This window comes from Fringilla coelebs (assembly GCF_963513975.1).
Source record: "Fringilla coelebs genome assembly, chromosome: 4".
In the NCBI taxonomy this organism is placed as follows: domain Eukaryota; kingdom Metazoa; phylum Chordata; class Aves; order Passeriformes; family Fringillidae; genus Fringilla; species Fringilla coelebs.
Genome location: NC_140032.1, coordinates 43,753,147 through 43,768,634, shown reverse-complemented (window position 1 = coordinate 43,768,634; position 15,488 = coordinate 43,753,147).

Genomic DNA, 15,488 nt, shown 5'->3' with positions numbered 1-15,488 from the left:
GTGTGGTGTGGTTGAGCTCTCGGGGGGGCATGTCCTGCACTGGCACTTGCACAGCTGGAATCAGACCTGCCTGCCCCTGCACCCGCTCGTGCACATTTCCTTCACTTTGACAGAGCACCCCCGGAATGTGGGAGCTTCCAGCGCTGTGTTCAAGGGGCCAGGGAAAGTCTTTCAAGCTGACCTCCCTCAGTAAATTCTGGCCAACTTCAGGCAAATGAAGATGAACAAAAATCTTCCTTGCTTGCTCCCATGCAGTGGTTCAGACCCTGCTGGCCTCAGCACGGTTGCTTTGGCTCAATAGCCCTTCCTTATGACGGAGGCAAATTCTTGTCTTTGGTGTTGGGAAGCCTCCCTGTTCCCACTGACCTCAGGGTTCAGCTCTGCTGTGGAAGTGAGATGCTGCAAGTCAGCTGTGTGATTGCATCTTTCAGCTGCCCGAAACAGTGGCCTCTTGGCCCACCTGTTCAGCAGAGCTGCAGGAATCCCAGGGCAACAGCAGCTCCCACTGCATGTCAGGAAGCTGTGACCAATACCTCACATGGCTCTGCTAGCTTCTGAATAAATGGTACTGTGGCATAATCACACTATTGAGGCAGGGCTTTGGAAGGGGGCCTAGAGCAGGGGTGCTGAACGAGTTAACAAATGCTCATGGAATGGTTTTTCAGAATGAGGCGGGGAAATTCTCTAGGTAGGGTAAGAAAGCTGTTGTTTTGCATCATGTCCCAGCCAAAGCTGTGAGAAAAAAAAAGAATATTCTTTCTCTCACTGATGTGTATTAACCTCCCTATGCAGGGATGGGACTCATGCAGTGGCAATGTCTGGCTGCTGCAGATTACTCAGGAGAGTCTGTATTGTGCAAGCATCAAGTTTCAGCAGTGCTGGACTTTGTTGGGGATTTTTTTTAATGGAGCATAACAGCCATGTTAAATTGATTTGTGTGAGCCATGGAAGCTGTTCAATGGGAAGAAAGCTGATTGTTCATCAGTGTGTTCTTCTCCTGTCCCTGCGTGCATCCAGGGAATCTCAAACCTCCCAACAGTCCCAGAAACACATTCACACAATGTGGTATGATTCGTGTTTGATGCCCAAAATGGTGTGCATTGTAATCTTCCCTATATGTGTACTCAAGGGGCCAAGCCTCATTTTTGTTTGGCTCATCCCTGAGTGCTGTTGAATGGACTTATTGTGCAAAATAAGCATGAGTATCAATTTCTGGTTTTTCACCTCAGAAATTAATAGCTGTAATACTGCTGAGTGGTTAGGTCTGGACTGGGTTTGGGGACCAAGCTGCTCTGCACAGGTGAGATTGTGATGTCAGGCCCAGACAAGCTGAACTAAACACACCATGGAATTTGCTGTCAATATTACACGTCCTTCCTGGAAAACAGCTGACTTATTTTCTTTTCCTTCAAATTTTCTTCACCTTTTTTGAGTCCTATATGGCAAATCTACACCTGTGTGAGATGCCAGACTAGCATCTGTACTATCTGCCAGAAATTCCCCTCCAGGAGAAGCAAAGCAAGCACACCCATGCCCAGCACAGTCACTATGTGCTGTTAGAGTCAGCCTAGATTTGATGCCAGTCGATAGTAAGAGGTGCTGTATGACTCCTAAGTGTTTCTTGATAACTCTGAGTAGAGGGGTGACAGACATGTTACTGCTAATATTTAGTACTGAAATATGGACAGCATGAAGCTGCTTTCCTTCACAAAGTTAACTCATAAAAATATTTAATGTTAATGGACAAATATATGTTAAAAATGTGATAATTTAGGAATTTGTTTGCTGTGAAGTTTATAAGCCAGACATCCTAGTTAGACAGCACTGTGTGTGCTGTAATTAGTTAGCTGTACTTGTAGGGGAATGTCTGTTATATCTGTCCTCTTTAGTGCCTTGGATTCTTTTAGGCATGAGCACACTGTGAAAGAAAAAAAAAAGACATTATACACAGAAGTAATTTGCTTCATTACCCTGGAATTCTTCTAGAGAAGATCTGCATGTCTTTTGGTTCACTACTCTGTCTTTATCTATCAGTGTCGTTCCCTAAGACACGCTGTCAGTATTCCTGTGAAAATGTCCTCTAATGCAGTGGGAAGCATTAGCACCCACTAATCTCATCTAAATTGCTCTTTTCTGCTTTTGATTGCTGAAATGTGATAAAGTAAATAAAATTGTAGGCTTTTCTTGCTTCTCCCGTATTTCATGGATATTGTTATTATTTACTTTATTTGTAAATAAATGGAGGCCAGCACATTCACACACATACAATTGAAAGTGTCAGCTTGAGTCCCTTGCTGTTGCAAGCTGTGATGTGTCAAGCACCACCATTAATGTGGTGACTCTGTTTTCTAGTGGATAAGACACTTTGAACAGTTTCTTCTTTTGCTCTCTGTCACTGCAGCAGTGATTGGTTCTTCTGCAACTGAACTGTCCTTATATCTGAGAAACCACTGCTAATGTTCAGCCCAATGACCAGTTCATGCCATTTTTTACTCTTTTGCTGGCTTTTTTTTCCCCCTTCAGATAACATCCCAGTTGTCTATCAATCTAAACATCTCGTCTTCTCTGTCCTTCTCTTTTAAGATGTGCACTTCTGAATGGTTGTGGCAGCACTCCTCTGCCCTGTTCTGGTTTGTGAATCTGTGTCTTAAATGTCGAAGACATTATCGTGTGCAGTTTTTGAAAGAAAGCCCTTGTACAACGGCATAAATACTTCTCTATCTACAGAAAATACCTTGATTGATGCTTCCTAGCATTACATTTGTCTCTTTCATAGCTGAATCTTACAGACCATTCATTCTCCACCTTAGTAATTTCTTATTGATGAGCTCTCAGCTTCTTGTGGCAGTTTTTGCAGTTAGCTCCCAAGTGCAGAATCACAATATTTTCTTGTTCGTGTGGGACTCGTGTCAAATTTCTATTGTTCTTGTCACCAAAGAAATCCATTTCTTTTGGGGTAGGTATTGCAATCCTCTTATACTGGCAGCAACACCCCACATCACTGACTCTAATTAGCCCAGTTGTTCATGCCAAGATTATTAAAGAACATAATAAACTAGATTTATCCTTGAAAAATTCCAGTAGCCAAGCTCACTGCTGTCTGAAATTCTTCCCCTTAGTACTCCTTCTTGCTGTTTTTCCTTTGCACACCATAGCTGCCTACCCACCAGCTTTTTGATATATGGTTTCCACTGGAAATGCTTTACTCAAATCTACCTTTATAAGACTGACTGAATTTATTTTGTCGTGTCTAAAATATAGATTCTCTTTCCATGTCAATCTGGAGAACACTTTAAATATTAGCCCATCTTGCTTTTAGGTCACTCATTAACCATCCTTTCAAAATTTGTCCTGAATTCTCCCATACTCCTGAGGTCAAACTTACAGGACTGTGTTAATTAATATTATTTTCCTATTCTTAATGCAGGCATTACTGTTCTCCAGTCAAATGACATGACTTCTTACTGGATAGACTATTATAAAAATACTTGCTACAAGGCTATAGCAGACAATTATTTCTATGATGTTTCATTATAATGCAGCTGTGAAAATGAAAGGTGTAGTTCTGTCTAGCTTTCTTTTCTGAAAGGAACTTCTAATCATGGTAAAGTGAGAGAGCTCACTGGTGTGCAATATGCGTGAGGAATTCTCGTCTGTTTATTTTTACTGAGCCTTTAGTGTTTTTTAATGTATGCATGGGTTTTCATTTCAGTGGCTGTTTACAAAAACAGATCTTCTTGGAATAAGAATGGGAACAAAATGAATAATACAGTGGTTTCTGTTAAAAAATAAAAAAGTCAACCATTGTCATTTTATACGAGAAAGGAAAATGACTTTGGTATCTCACTTGTTACCAGCTGAGTTGGCAATAGCAATTGAGAAGCACTGAAATAATGTTCTTAAAGGGCTGTTCTCATTTTGATAGGGCTGTCTTTTCCTTGCATTTTAACAGTTTTTGAGCATTCATCAACTATCTTGAATGTGACCTGACATGCCAGTACATGTTATAATAATTTTATAGTATTTTATTAACACAGGGAGTATGATGATAAATTATGCCAGCTGTGTATTTATTCACAAATTGTGGTCAGCAGAATGTAGTCCCCATATCAGTCTAATTTAATGACTTTGATGGGAATTTCTTTTTTTTTTACTCTCTTCTTCTTTGCTTGATGATGAACTTAACCTTAGAAAAGCAGAATGCCATCTTCTGAATTGAGATTAGGAACAGCATTTAGACAAGACCTGTTCTCTTTTTAAGAAAAAGCTGTGAATTCTCTAATAAACCAAGGCAGTGTTGGGGAGCACTGCATTACATTAATTTTTCCATACTGCTGCTACACTGGTTTCCCATGGTACTGAGTAGGGAATTGCTCTTCAGGAACAAACAGGGAGCAGAGGAAATGTAGTTCTGAGTCACTGGGAGTCCATCCGTGAAGGTGTTTAGTAATATGCTGACATCAGGGAAGTTACTGCCAGATGGTCCCACTATGGACCAAAGAATATTCTTTGATTTCACTCCATCTTCCACTTCTGTTTTCAGTTTGTTGCATATGGATTTCTCAGATGATGGGGTCTGTTTAAGAGGCGGTCAGACTTATTTCAGCTGAACTGTGCACGTGGATTTAGTAAGCAAAATTTGGCCCATTTTGTTTCAACTTATTGTGTCTTGTAGAAATGTCCTTGAGCCAGAAAATTTCCACATTTAAAAAATGTCCAGATCAGCATTTGCATGTTTTTCCTTTTTCAGAGCTTTGAAAAAGGATAGAAAAAGAAAATATAAGTATGGTTATCATCTAAATTGCATTGCATGATTGAGTCTGTAATCATAAACATTTCTAACAGAAACACAAAAACTTCGTGTAGAAGTTCAGTGAAAAAAAATGATTTGTAATAACTTCTCAGACCCTAATTTTGCATAGATGGCAAATAAAAAATAGTAGAAAAAAAAGTTTCATGCCTAGCTAATAATGCAGAAAATAAAATAAAATAAAAGTTGCTAGCTAATAATGCAGAATTCATACACATATTTAATGTATATTTAAATAGAAGGGACAGTTTGATAAATGTGCGGCCCAGTACTGCAATCACACAGAGAATGGACAGCTGCACTATCATTTCCCCATCAGTGATGCAGGGTTTACATTCATATCAGACACTAATGTAAATGTCTTTGCATTTTCCCTTTGCTTAGATATAAAATTATTTGGGTAATGGATTCTTTATTGCACTATGCCTTGTGGCTGTGCAGCTTGTTTAATTCAGTGCCTTACCTACCATTTTCTATAGTAGATAAGAAGATCATATAGTGTAGAAGGCTGTAGTTTAATAACATTTTTGAAGCCCTGAGAAAGTGTTTTGTCTTTCTGGGATCTCCATCTCAGTTTAAATAATTGCATGGCTTTGCAGCTAAGTGTTGTCATGGACATGGAGCTTCTCATCAGTAGGGGTCTTGTACCTGAGGAAGAAGAGAATTAAAAAACTATGTAAAACATTTTTTAAATTATTTTTGAAAGATTTTTGAAAGATTTCTAATTCTCTTAAGGCAGCCCCCAAATATTCATGATTTTATTGCCGTCAGAGGTGACCAGACATTACCTGTTTCTTGGCTGGATCTCGTGCTTCACTTATGGGCAGTCAAATTATTATTATCTAATAATTAGCAAGATGGAGATGAATTGTCTGCAGACCTTGCAGCCTTTGGGTAAACCTTTGGAAAGGTTTTAATGTACAAGGAAGAGTTAGCACTGAGCACCCCAAAAATGTACTGTACTGTTGCAGTCTGCCGAGTACCTAGAGGTGCAGACAAGCTTCATAATGTGATGTTGAATTTTCCTTGCTTGTCTTGGAACCAAAAAACTGACAATGGGTTGCATTTCGTTTTGGTACTATAAAATACTGTTACAGAATTCTTCTAAGTATAATTGAGCCTCCTATATTAATCTTTCTCTGCAGGTGTTTTTTCATATTACTTACAGGACAGTGAGGTTTTCTAAACGACCTAAGTGACATAAGGTCATAGATTTCATTCAGAATAGATTTTCAAGGCTCATTTTTTTCTTAAAAGCAAACAAACAAACAAACAAAACCAAAACCAACCAACCCAAAAAACCTCCAAACAAACTCCAGGTGTACTTTCAAAAAACTCAGGAGAGTTGGTTTCATGTCTGCTTAGCCTTTTAAAGGCAGTGTGGCAAGTTGTCATTTTCCCCAAATCCCAGCTTCTTTGGTTCTGCACCTGTTTGTTGGCAGCTGAAACTTATGTTTTTCTGACTTGGGACACCTCATGAGCCTGAATTCCCAGCTTCTCAGTGCTGCAGTTCCCACACTTCTCAGCTATGGAGTAGTCTAGCAGCATTGGTTTGCTTGAAAGGAAATCCTGAAAATCCTGTTTGGTAGGAAACACAGATGATTTAAATTTTTATTCCTTTAGGGAGCCAATGTTCCCTAGGTATGTTCTGAAGGTAGGTATTGTTTGTGTAGTAGAAACATGAGGATTGCTGCCCAGCTATGCTCTGAAGTCCTTTAGATGACTTTTGGAAATCCCATGCGAAAATCTCAGTTTTGTATAGGTGGATTTCTCTGGCTGCATTCAAAAAGGATCAAAAGCAGGAAGCAGCTATTGCCAAGTTTTCTGTGGCAAGGAGAAAATCATGTATTGACGAGCTAAATTTGAACTTTTGCTTCATTTTACCATTTGTGATCATTATTATTGCCTACACTAGAATAATTCTCAGCTTGGCCAATGCCGCAGATATTACTTTCCATCTGTTGGAGACATGCAAGTATAAACAGGCAGAAAAATACCCAACTTAATCCATGTATTATGTATTTGACATCAAGGCAAAAATAGCCACTTTTCAGTATAAGAAATATATACTTGGAAAAAATGTTTTCTCTCTCTGCTTATCTTGGGTGATTTCATGTCTACTCATAGCACATCCATTCAGTGCTTCAGGAGAGGCAAGAGGGGTGGGTGGTGCAGTGCAGAGAAGGCCCTCGTGCCTGCTGGTGCATGAGGCGTCCCAAACAAGCCTCCACTGATTTCACTAATGCCATGGTGCAAAGAGTAGAAACTGCCTGAGGCCCTTTCTGTTCCTCTGGAGCAATGGTGACGTTTGGGGGAGTCCTGGCAGCAGCGGTACCATTGCTGCAACAACAAAAAAACAGGGGGGAAATGACAGCCAGGTAAGGCAGTGGCTGCTGCTTACTAAGTAAAATAGGGAAAGACAGCCAGTGCCTTGTGTTCTGTTTTTCCAGTTGGGTGACTGCAGTACTCCAAGTGTTGTGGCCGTGTGAATAAAATGGTAGCATCAATTTGAAGGGTGTTTTAGATCATACACCTCCAATGTTCAACACAAACACTGAAGGGGCAAGTTCCCCATCGCTTCCCTTCTATGTGTGCCTCCTCCTCTCACAGTCCTTGCTAACAATTTCTCTAATTCCCCTCCTCTCCCTCTTTGAGCAAGGTATCACACTTTCATTGTTTCTTCTGCCTTTCTGCAGAGGACATTGTATTCTCTTCCTACGGCTGTTAGTGATGCACCTTAAATCTTCTTTACAATGTTGCTCTGCCTGTTGGAAAGCAAAGCGAAGAACTGACTGTGGATACAATGCAGCCTTGTTTGAAGTGGTAATTAAATAAGAAGCAGTATATTGGAATGCACAGTTGCCAAGTGCCAAAGAAGGGAGTGGAAATTTTAATACTTTCATGGTGTTCTCCCACCTTTCTCTTAGGAAAATAGGAGGCATGGGAAATTTACCATTTGGAAAGAAGTTCTAAACAAGATGTTGGTTTACAGTGAAGCTCTTGTTTGAAGGCTCTTGCAAAAAGTAAAGCCCTCAAAAGCTGCTCTCACATCAGTTTCCAGTAAAGCTCATATTGGATTATTTCTGGTTTCCTGTTTCTTTGACAGCTCATCATCAGTCCCACCTCCACCTCACCCAATTTTAAGATCCTGTTCAATAAGTAAAACAAGTATAAACATGGTTCTGTATTCCAGTTATCCTGGCCCAGGGTGGGGGAGGCAGGGAGGACAGGAGTGGATAAAACAACATGGAAAGGCGAAGCATCATGTTCAGTGGGGCATTTTAACGGGACAGATCACTTTTTCCTTTAAATTTGGAGTGTTGCCCTAACTTTGAAATTCTTTACTCTCTGGTCTCTTCTGGCTAGCCCTAGGTCCTTTTCATTTTTCTCTTCCCAGCCTACGTTCCCCTCCCTCCACAAGCACTGCTGACTCTGCTCCTTCCTGTTTCTCCCTTGCCTACGCTCCCAGAGTATCATTGGCTCCATGCCTCACTCAGCCAGGGTAGTGTCATGAATACTGCATACTGTTCAAATGTGCATGTCTGATGTGCAAAGTTCTAAATTAAATGCTTCTGTAGATAGAAACTGTGGGGGGAATATCACAAATCAGAGTCAAGAAAATTGCTGTGTTTTCTAGAGAGAGAAAACGCATTGAAAATAGTCATTTGTAAATGACACATATGCCTAGTGAGTGAATCATATGCAGTGTTCTAAAAACCAGGATTTATCATAAAAATAATTTTAAAAGATGGGACCTCAGGTTTGTGTTTAATCCCTATCTCCAGGGCAGTTCAGCCGTACCTCACACATTGCTACTAATGTTTATCTAACCTTTTCAGAGGGATTTCTGTTATGAAAATTAAGCAAGCATAATAAATTTGCTCATGGTTTGTTTTATCTCTGAACAGGGAGGATATTTTACTTCTTCCTCTTTGCAGCAGCATTTCATATACATGTTATATATATATTAGCCTATTTCTCAGTGTCTCTCTTCCTCAGATGGAGCTTCTCTCATTCTTTCAGCATTTGCTCAAAGAGTCTTTTGTCCAGACATTGCTCATCCTTGTTTTCTCACCTCTAAATTCTAAGTGGTGTACAGTCAGTGGATTTTTTTGAAATGTAGAATACTAAACTGAACAAACTACTTCGGGGGAAGTTTGTTAGTTCTTAATGCTGTAATATTTAGGAGGGGTTTTTTTTTGTCCTGACAGTGTGACAGAGCTGATCGATATTTGATTTCTGAGCCATTCTAACCCCCCAGGTTGTCTTCTGTCTCCTTGCTGGTCATTCAGTATTTGTGCAGTTGGTTGTGGTGACCTTCAGCTCACTGACAAGTATAGCACTTAGTATTTGTCTTTACTGAGGCACTCCTATTTATTTCAGACCACTTTTCCATTTTCTTAGATTTGTTTGGAATTCTGGACCTGATCTCCATCAGTTTTTGCCCTTTTCAACTTTCCTTGTCTGTAAACACAGCTGTATTACATCACCCAAGGCATTAGTGAAATGACTGCTTGCTGTGAGTTTCAGTAAGACAACGAGCTAGTGATTATCCTTCAAATGCAGTTTTGGAATTAGGAATGTGCATGCTTTATGTTGCTCACATTGCCTTTGGTTCACTGTGGAAGGGCTGCATGGCGTAGGTCAGGGCACCACTGATAAGTTCTAATAATGCCACAGGACATTGGGTTGTTGTCATTTGTGTTGACTGCTACTGGTCACCTTGCTATCTTCTCCATACCAGTAGAATAACAAATCTTCCTTCCTCTCTATCCTTGCCAGCAATTACAGTTAGGTGCACTGAAATCTGAATCTCTGCCTTCTCCTTTGCCTACTCCGTGTTGCCTTTACCCAGTCTTTAAGTACCTCTTTGGCTTCCAAACGTTCTTGAAGACTTTTCTTGGAAACTTTTCTCATCTACAAGGTTGTTGTCATTGCTCATATCAGGCTGGCACATTTTACTTATTCCTTCTTGAAATTATTTGCTCGTAGGTGTCAGATATTGTACAAGAAAATGTCGGCTTTTCAATTAATAGATTCTTTTTAGTTACTGTTACTGCCCCCTCACATTTAGCAAAGCCACTCTTTAATAGCTTTTTGAGAAGAGACTGTTGTTCTTTTCAGATGTTTGTGGTGTGCCTTTTCTGTTTTCTTCTGGAGACTTGGGGCTGGGTTCAGACCTAACCTCAATGTCTCAGTGTCTTTGGCTGTCAGGAGACGTGATCTTCAGTCAGAATAAGGCAAGGGCATTTAAACTGTCTTAAGGTAAATCATCCTAACTGTGCCCCAGGCCACATTTAGGAGGTGAAGCCATCTTTGCCTTTTGCCCTTCAAGGCAGGCTCAGCAGATATCTGGCTCATCTGGGAAATGAGCTCACTGAGTTTACATGAAATACTTCACTCACTTAACTTTTCTCCCCTTTGAATGTAGTACTTCTTTAAAGTGCCTTTACAAAGTTATCTTTCTTCCCTTTTACCACACATTACGGGTGAAAATCTCGCCTGACTGAAATCAGTATAAGCTTCAGTTAGGTCAGAAATTTCACCCTAGAATTTAAAGTACAATTATATTGTGCAAGCCTTAAGTAATGTTCTCATTTTACTAAGCTCACTTGTTCTCTCTAATGACTCTTCAGTCAAAACTAAGTAGAGAATAAGGAAAGCAGCATATATAATTTTGATTTTGTATAACCAAAACCAATGTTACAAGCTAATTTTTATGTTTTCAGAACAAGGCCAAGTTCTCTGCAACTATTTCATTAAATGCTAAATAAATCAGGATAAAGAATGGATCTGTGCCTCAGCAAACAATCTCAGGAAACCTGAGTTGAATTGATGACCTTGACATTGGCATTACCTTCTCATTTATTCTCTTTTCCATCTGTAAAATGACAATAATGATACCGGTATTTCTTTAAAGCCTTTGGGTATCTTTGGCTGAGAACTTTTGGCTTTATTCTGTAATTGGCACTTCTTTACTTTCCAGAAACCCTTTCTAGCTTCCATTAAAAAAAAAAAAAATCAGCTTTTTGTGCTGGCACTTGCAGACTTCAATGTTGCTAGACCTGTGTGATTTTTGCAAAAATGAGTCATGAGAACTGGGCTCTTTCTTTTGCAGCCCTTGGTGTTGCAGCTGAGCTAGAGAAGGTTGGTATTTTTGCTTTGCAGCAGAAAGAGTCACCAGTTTTGATGCTTGCAGGGAACAAGCACGACAGCTCTCTTGCAGTTGGGAAGGGAAGCCTGCATAGGAGTCTCCTCTAGAGCAGTTTTTTTGGAGTCCCAGTAGAGAACTAAGTGTCTTTTAGAATATATTTAAATTAATGAAGGGATTAAAGGATGTTGGTACTTAAAAATAGCACAGAGCTGTTCTTAATGACATAGAATAATGGTTCGGAAGGGAACAGCTCTGACTACACCATTACGTAAGAGACAAGGAGAAAAGAAATCAAGTTTGCTCGGGGACCAAAAGTCCTGCTTATGTAGGAGAGGAAGATCAGAAACTGAGAGACCTTCTTCCATGGTGACAGTTTCTGGTAGACTGTGAAAGGGAAGTTTTTCTAATTATCAGGAGGCTGGGATAGAAGTTGCGTGCTTTTTGTTTTGTTGAGCAGCTGAGGATTTCAAATGAGGGAAGTAGCTGTTTCATAATATTTAGCACAGAAACATCCCAAGGTACCTGTGTGATTCCCTTGGCATGGAGTCAAGCAGGGATAAAGCACTTATGTTTCCATGTTTCTTAAAATGACTTTTCCAACACGCTGAATGGTTCTGGTATCTCAGGGGAACGGTCCAGGCCAGACTTGGCAGTGGAGCTGCATCATGGGCTGCTGTCCCAATGGAGATGGGAACAGGCAGGCAGCTTCCATTAGAGACCACTGCTGAGATTCCAGCAGCTTGTCGGAAGCGGTGTTTGCATTCCAGAGAGTAATTGCACATCACTAGAACACGTCCCTCGCTGTCACATGGCAGAAAAGAGTCGATATTGGCTTGGCAGGGAAAGGAAAGGGGATTGCTTGCTGCAAGTGGGAAAAGCTTCAGGCCCGGATTTCTATCCCACGGCGCATTCTCTCTCCTTCCTTGTGGAAGCCTTTAAGAGCTTGTACACTTCTATTTTCAGTGATTTACAGCCTTATATGTTTTCCAAGTTTTGAATCTAAATTGCTATTCTGGTTTGGTTTTGTTGGTTTTTTTTTTAATGTACTTTCAAAGCCAAGGTTCTCCAAACTTCAGCTGCTTGCTTGGGGGAAACCATTCCACTGCCTATTAAATTTTACTGCGAAGCAACTTTTTCCCAACGATCTGACTTTTCTTGATTTCCTCCTGCCAATAGATTCTTCTCTTCATTTTAACCCACAGATTCCCTAGTTTCACGTCTTCAAGTATTTGTAGCTTTTTTTGGTAATCTGTTCTTATGTCCTCTTCATTTTAGGTCTGTTGGACTCTTTGGATGTCTGCTCTGTGCATCCTTTTATTTATTTTCCCGCATTAAGGTGATTGGCACTGAATGCATAGTCCTAAAATGATCCTTTCTTCTGTACATCTTCTGCTTATGCCACTGCTTGTGCAGCCTAATCTTTCATTTGATAATGTGTTGCCAAAGCACTTGGCAAATTTGTCTTTCACAAATACCTTTCGCAGGTCATTGCTGAAAGTTTTCTGCCTTACTCTGGTGCCAAAATGCAAGTTAGCTAATTTAAACTCTTGAAACGCATTAGCATAGAGAAATTATTGAAAAGTTTAGGGAGTAGTGGAAAGCTTTCAGGTTAACTGTTTTGCATTCAAAGGTGATTGCGAGGAAAGGAAAGTGGGAAGAGAAGAATATCTGGGTAATCTCTGTACCTAAGGAAAACCCTGTGGTAGCCTGTGACTGCTGCAATGAGCCTTGGGGCCACTGGCAGTTGGCATCTTTCAGCTCCTCTGCCTTGCCCTGGAAGGCTGGACCACCATGAAGCAGCTACAAGATGAGAGTAGTGGAGTGCAAAAGCTAATTTAAAACTGCAGCTGCCTTTTCCTCCCTGTCTTTGCCAAGTATTTTGTGGTGAGAGCTAATGATCAGCATTGCTGCCTCCCTGAGTGCTCCTCCTCAGGAGGGCACGGGCCCCAGCTCACACACCCTTTGTGCCTGCAGAGCACTGCCTGCCTTTCCTGCCCTGCTGCCTGCCCTGCTGCTCACTTGGCTGGTTCTGCACAAGGGTGAACGATCCTGCACAATACAATATGTCTCTTTCCTTAATAGCTGTCTCATACATTTGCTTATGCTTTTCAAGTTGTATCTTCTTTATATCTGTAGCTGAGGCTGCTGCCTTCCTTAAGTCCTGGTGTGGGATTTGCTTTACTCTAAGGCATTTGGGTTATTTTACCAGTCTGTGTTTCCTTAGCCTATTCCTCAAGGCATTTTCCAGTAAGAACAGTAGTGAGATAAAATATTAAGGGGACTTACAAGAAAGATTGAGAGGCTTTTTACCAAGGCTTGAAGTGACAAGACAAGGAGCAATGGTTTTAAACTAAAAAAGAGTAGAATTAGATTTGACATAAAGAACTTTTTTTTTTTTTTTTTTTTTTTTGTTATGAGAGTGGTCAGACGCTGAAACAGGTTGCCCAGTGAAGTGGATGTAGCTTTGTTGGGAATGTTCAAAGTCAGGTTGGATGGGGCTTTGAGCAACCTGATGGAGTGAAAGATGTCCCTCCCTATCACAGGGGGGTTGGACTAGATGAAATTCAAAGGTCCTCTCCAACACAAACCATTTTATGATTCAGTCCTGAAAATAATTTGGCCTATTTGACCGGTATCTGGATGTTGAAAATCATGTCTTTTCTTTGTTCAGTGGTGTAATCTTTAATGTCCTGCTCAAATTACCTGCATTCAGTTTTTTTTTTCTCAGCCCTGGGATAAAACTCTCTTCTTTCTGGGTGCTAGTGCTTGATTCAGCTGTACAGGTTCTCACTGCCTCTTTTCTCAGCCTAGGAGGATGCGTATGGGAAGTTCTTGTTGCACCTTGGATTTTTGTCATATGCTTCAGTTCAAATGAATGCTTTGTGCTGTGTTTGCCTTAGCTAGAGGAAAGCATTTCCATTTCAAGCCATTGGACAGAGTGTGCTTTGCAATCCAAACTTCCTTTTACTGCGCTGCATTTCTCTCCTTGATAGCGTATTGATTTCCCTTGCTCAGTGGAGTTGGGCCAGGCCCAGCTTTCTGCCCAATTATGTGTCTCATTGTCTTTCCATTTCACATCTTAAGCAGAGCTCAGACTTGTTCCTCCATGCTGGGAACAAGTTCTGTAACTGCAGGCTCTGGCTGTGCATTTCCTTTGGGTTCATAATGAGTAGACACAGCGCAGCTACACCTGGAGGTGAAACAAGCGGGGTCCATCGCAGGTGTTGAACACCTTCTGAGCAGATTGTGGGGCTTCTGCTCCTTCAGCAGCCTTCTGCTTTTCCAGCAGCATCATGGAAGTGAGCAGGGCTGAGCACAGAGATGGACTTGGAAGTTTATTTTATGGGTGCTTGATTTGTCTCCTCTGCAGAAGGTGATGCTGAGGGTGCACAGCTGATGGTGTCTTGAGCATAGGTCTCTCTATTTCCTCCAGAAGTTTTTTTCTTTTTCTTTTTCTTTTTCTTTTTCTTTTTCTTTTTCTTTTTCTTTTTCTTTTTCTTTTTCTTTTTCTTTTTCTTTTTCTTTTTCTTTTTCTTTTTCTTTTTCTTTTTCTTTTTCTTTTTCTTTTTCTTTTTCTTTTTCTTTTTCTTTTTCTTTTTCTTTTTCTTTTTCTTTTTCTTTTTCTTCTTCTTTTTCTTCTTTTTTCCTCTCCTCTCCTCTCCTCTCCTCTCCTCTCCTCTCCTCTCCTCTCCTCTCCTCTCCTCTCCTCTCCTCTCCTCTCCTCTCCTCTCCTCTCCTCTCCTCTCCTCTCCTCTCCTCTCCTCTCCTCTCCTCTCCTCTCCTCTCTCCTCTCTCCTCTCTCCTCTCTCCTCTCTCCTCTCTCCTCTCTCCTCTCTCCTCTCTCCTCTCTCCTCTCTCCTCTCTCCTCTCTCCTCTCTCCTCTCTCCTCTCTCCTCTCTCCTCTCTCCTCTCTCCTCTCTCCTCTCTCCTCTCTCCTCTCTCCTCTCTCCTCTCTCCTCCTCCTCTCCTCTCCTCTCCTCTCCTCTCCTCTCCTCTCCTTCTTTCCTTCCCCATAGCACATAGGTCAGTGTTCAGGATGTGATCTGGTCCCTTCTCTAAGGAATACAGTCCAGTTTGGTCCAGTGTTACATCCCAGATGTTTGCTGGGATGGTTGAACTGGTCAGAGGATGTGGCCTATAAGCTGACCTGACTGATTGCTGTTATCAGGGGGGTTTAACCATCTGGATGGGGTCTGGGTGTTGGGTGAGCATGGGAATAAGTGAGACAGGAGATGGCAGGAGTTGATGAGTGCAGCACCTCTGCTTTCTCTGACACCTTTTGGCATATCAGCCTAACTCAGTGTCTCCTGAGGCTTCAGCATCTCATCAGGATACTGGGAGAGGCAGACCTGCCTCGCTTCTGGCCACTTGCTTCCCCTGTGCTGGCAGCTAACTGACCCCCTTGAGCCAGCTCAGCTCCCTAAACCTCCAGAAAATTAACTGTTTCTAAAAATGTGAGTTCTCCAGCTGTCTCAGCAGATCAACTCACCACTAGAGCCAGTTCCACAGGGCAGCAGGGAGTCT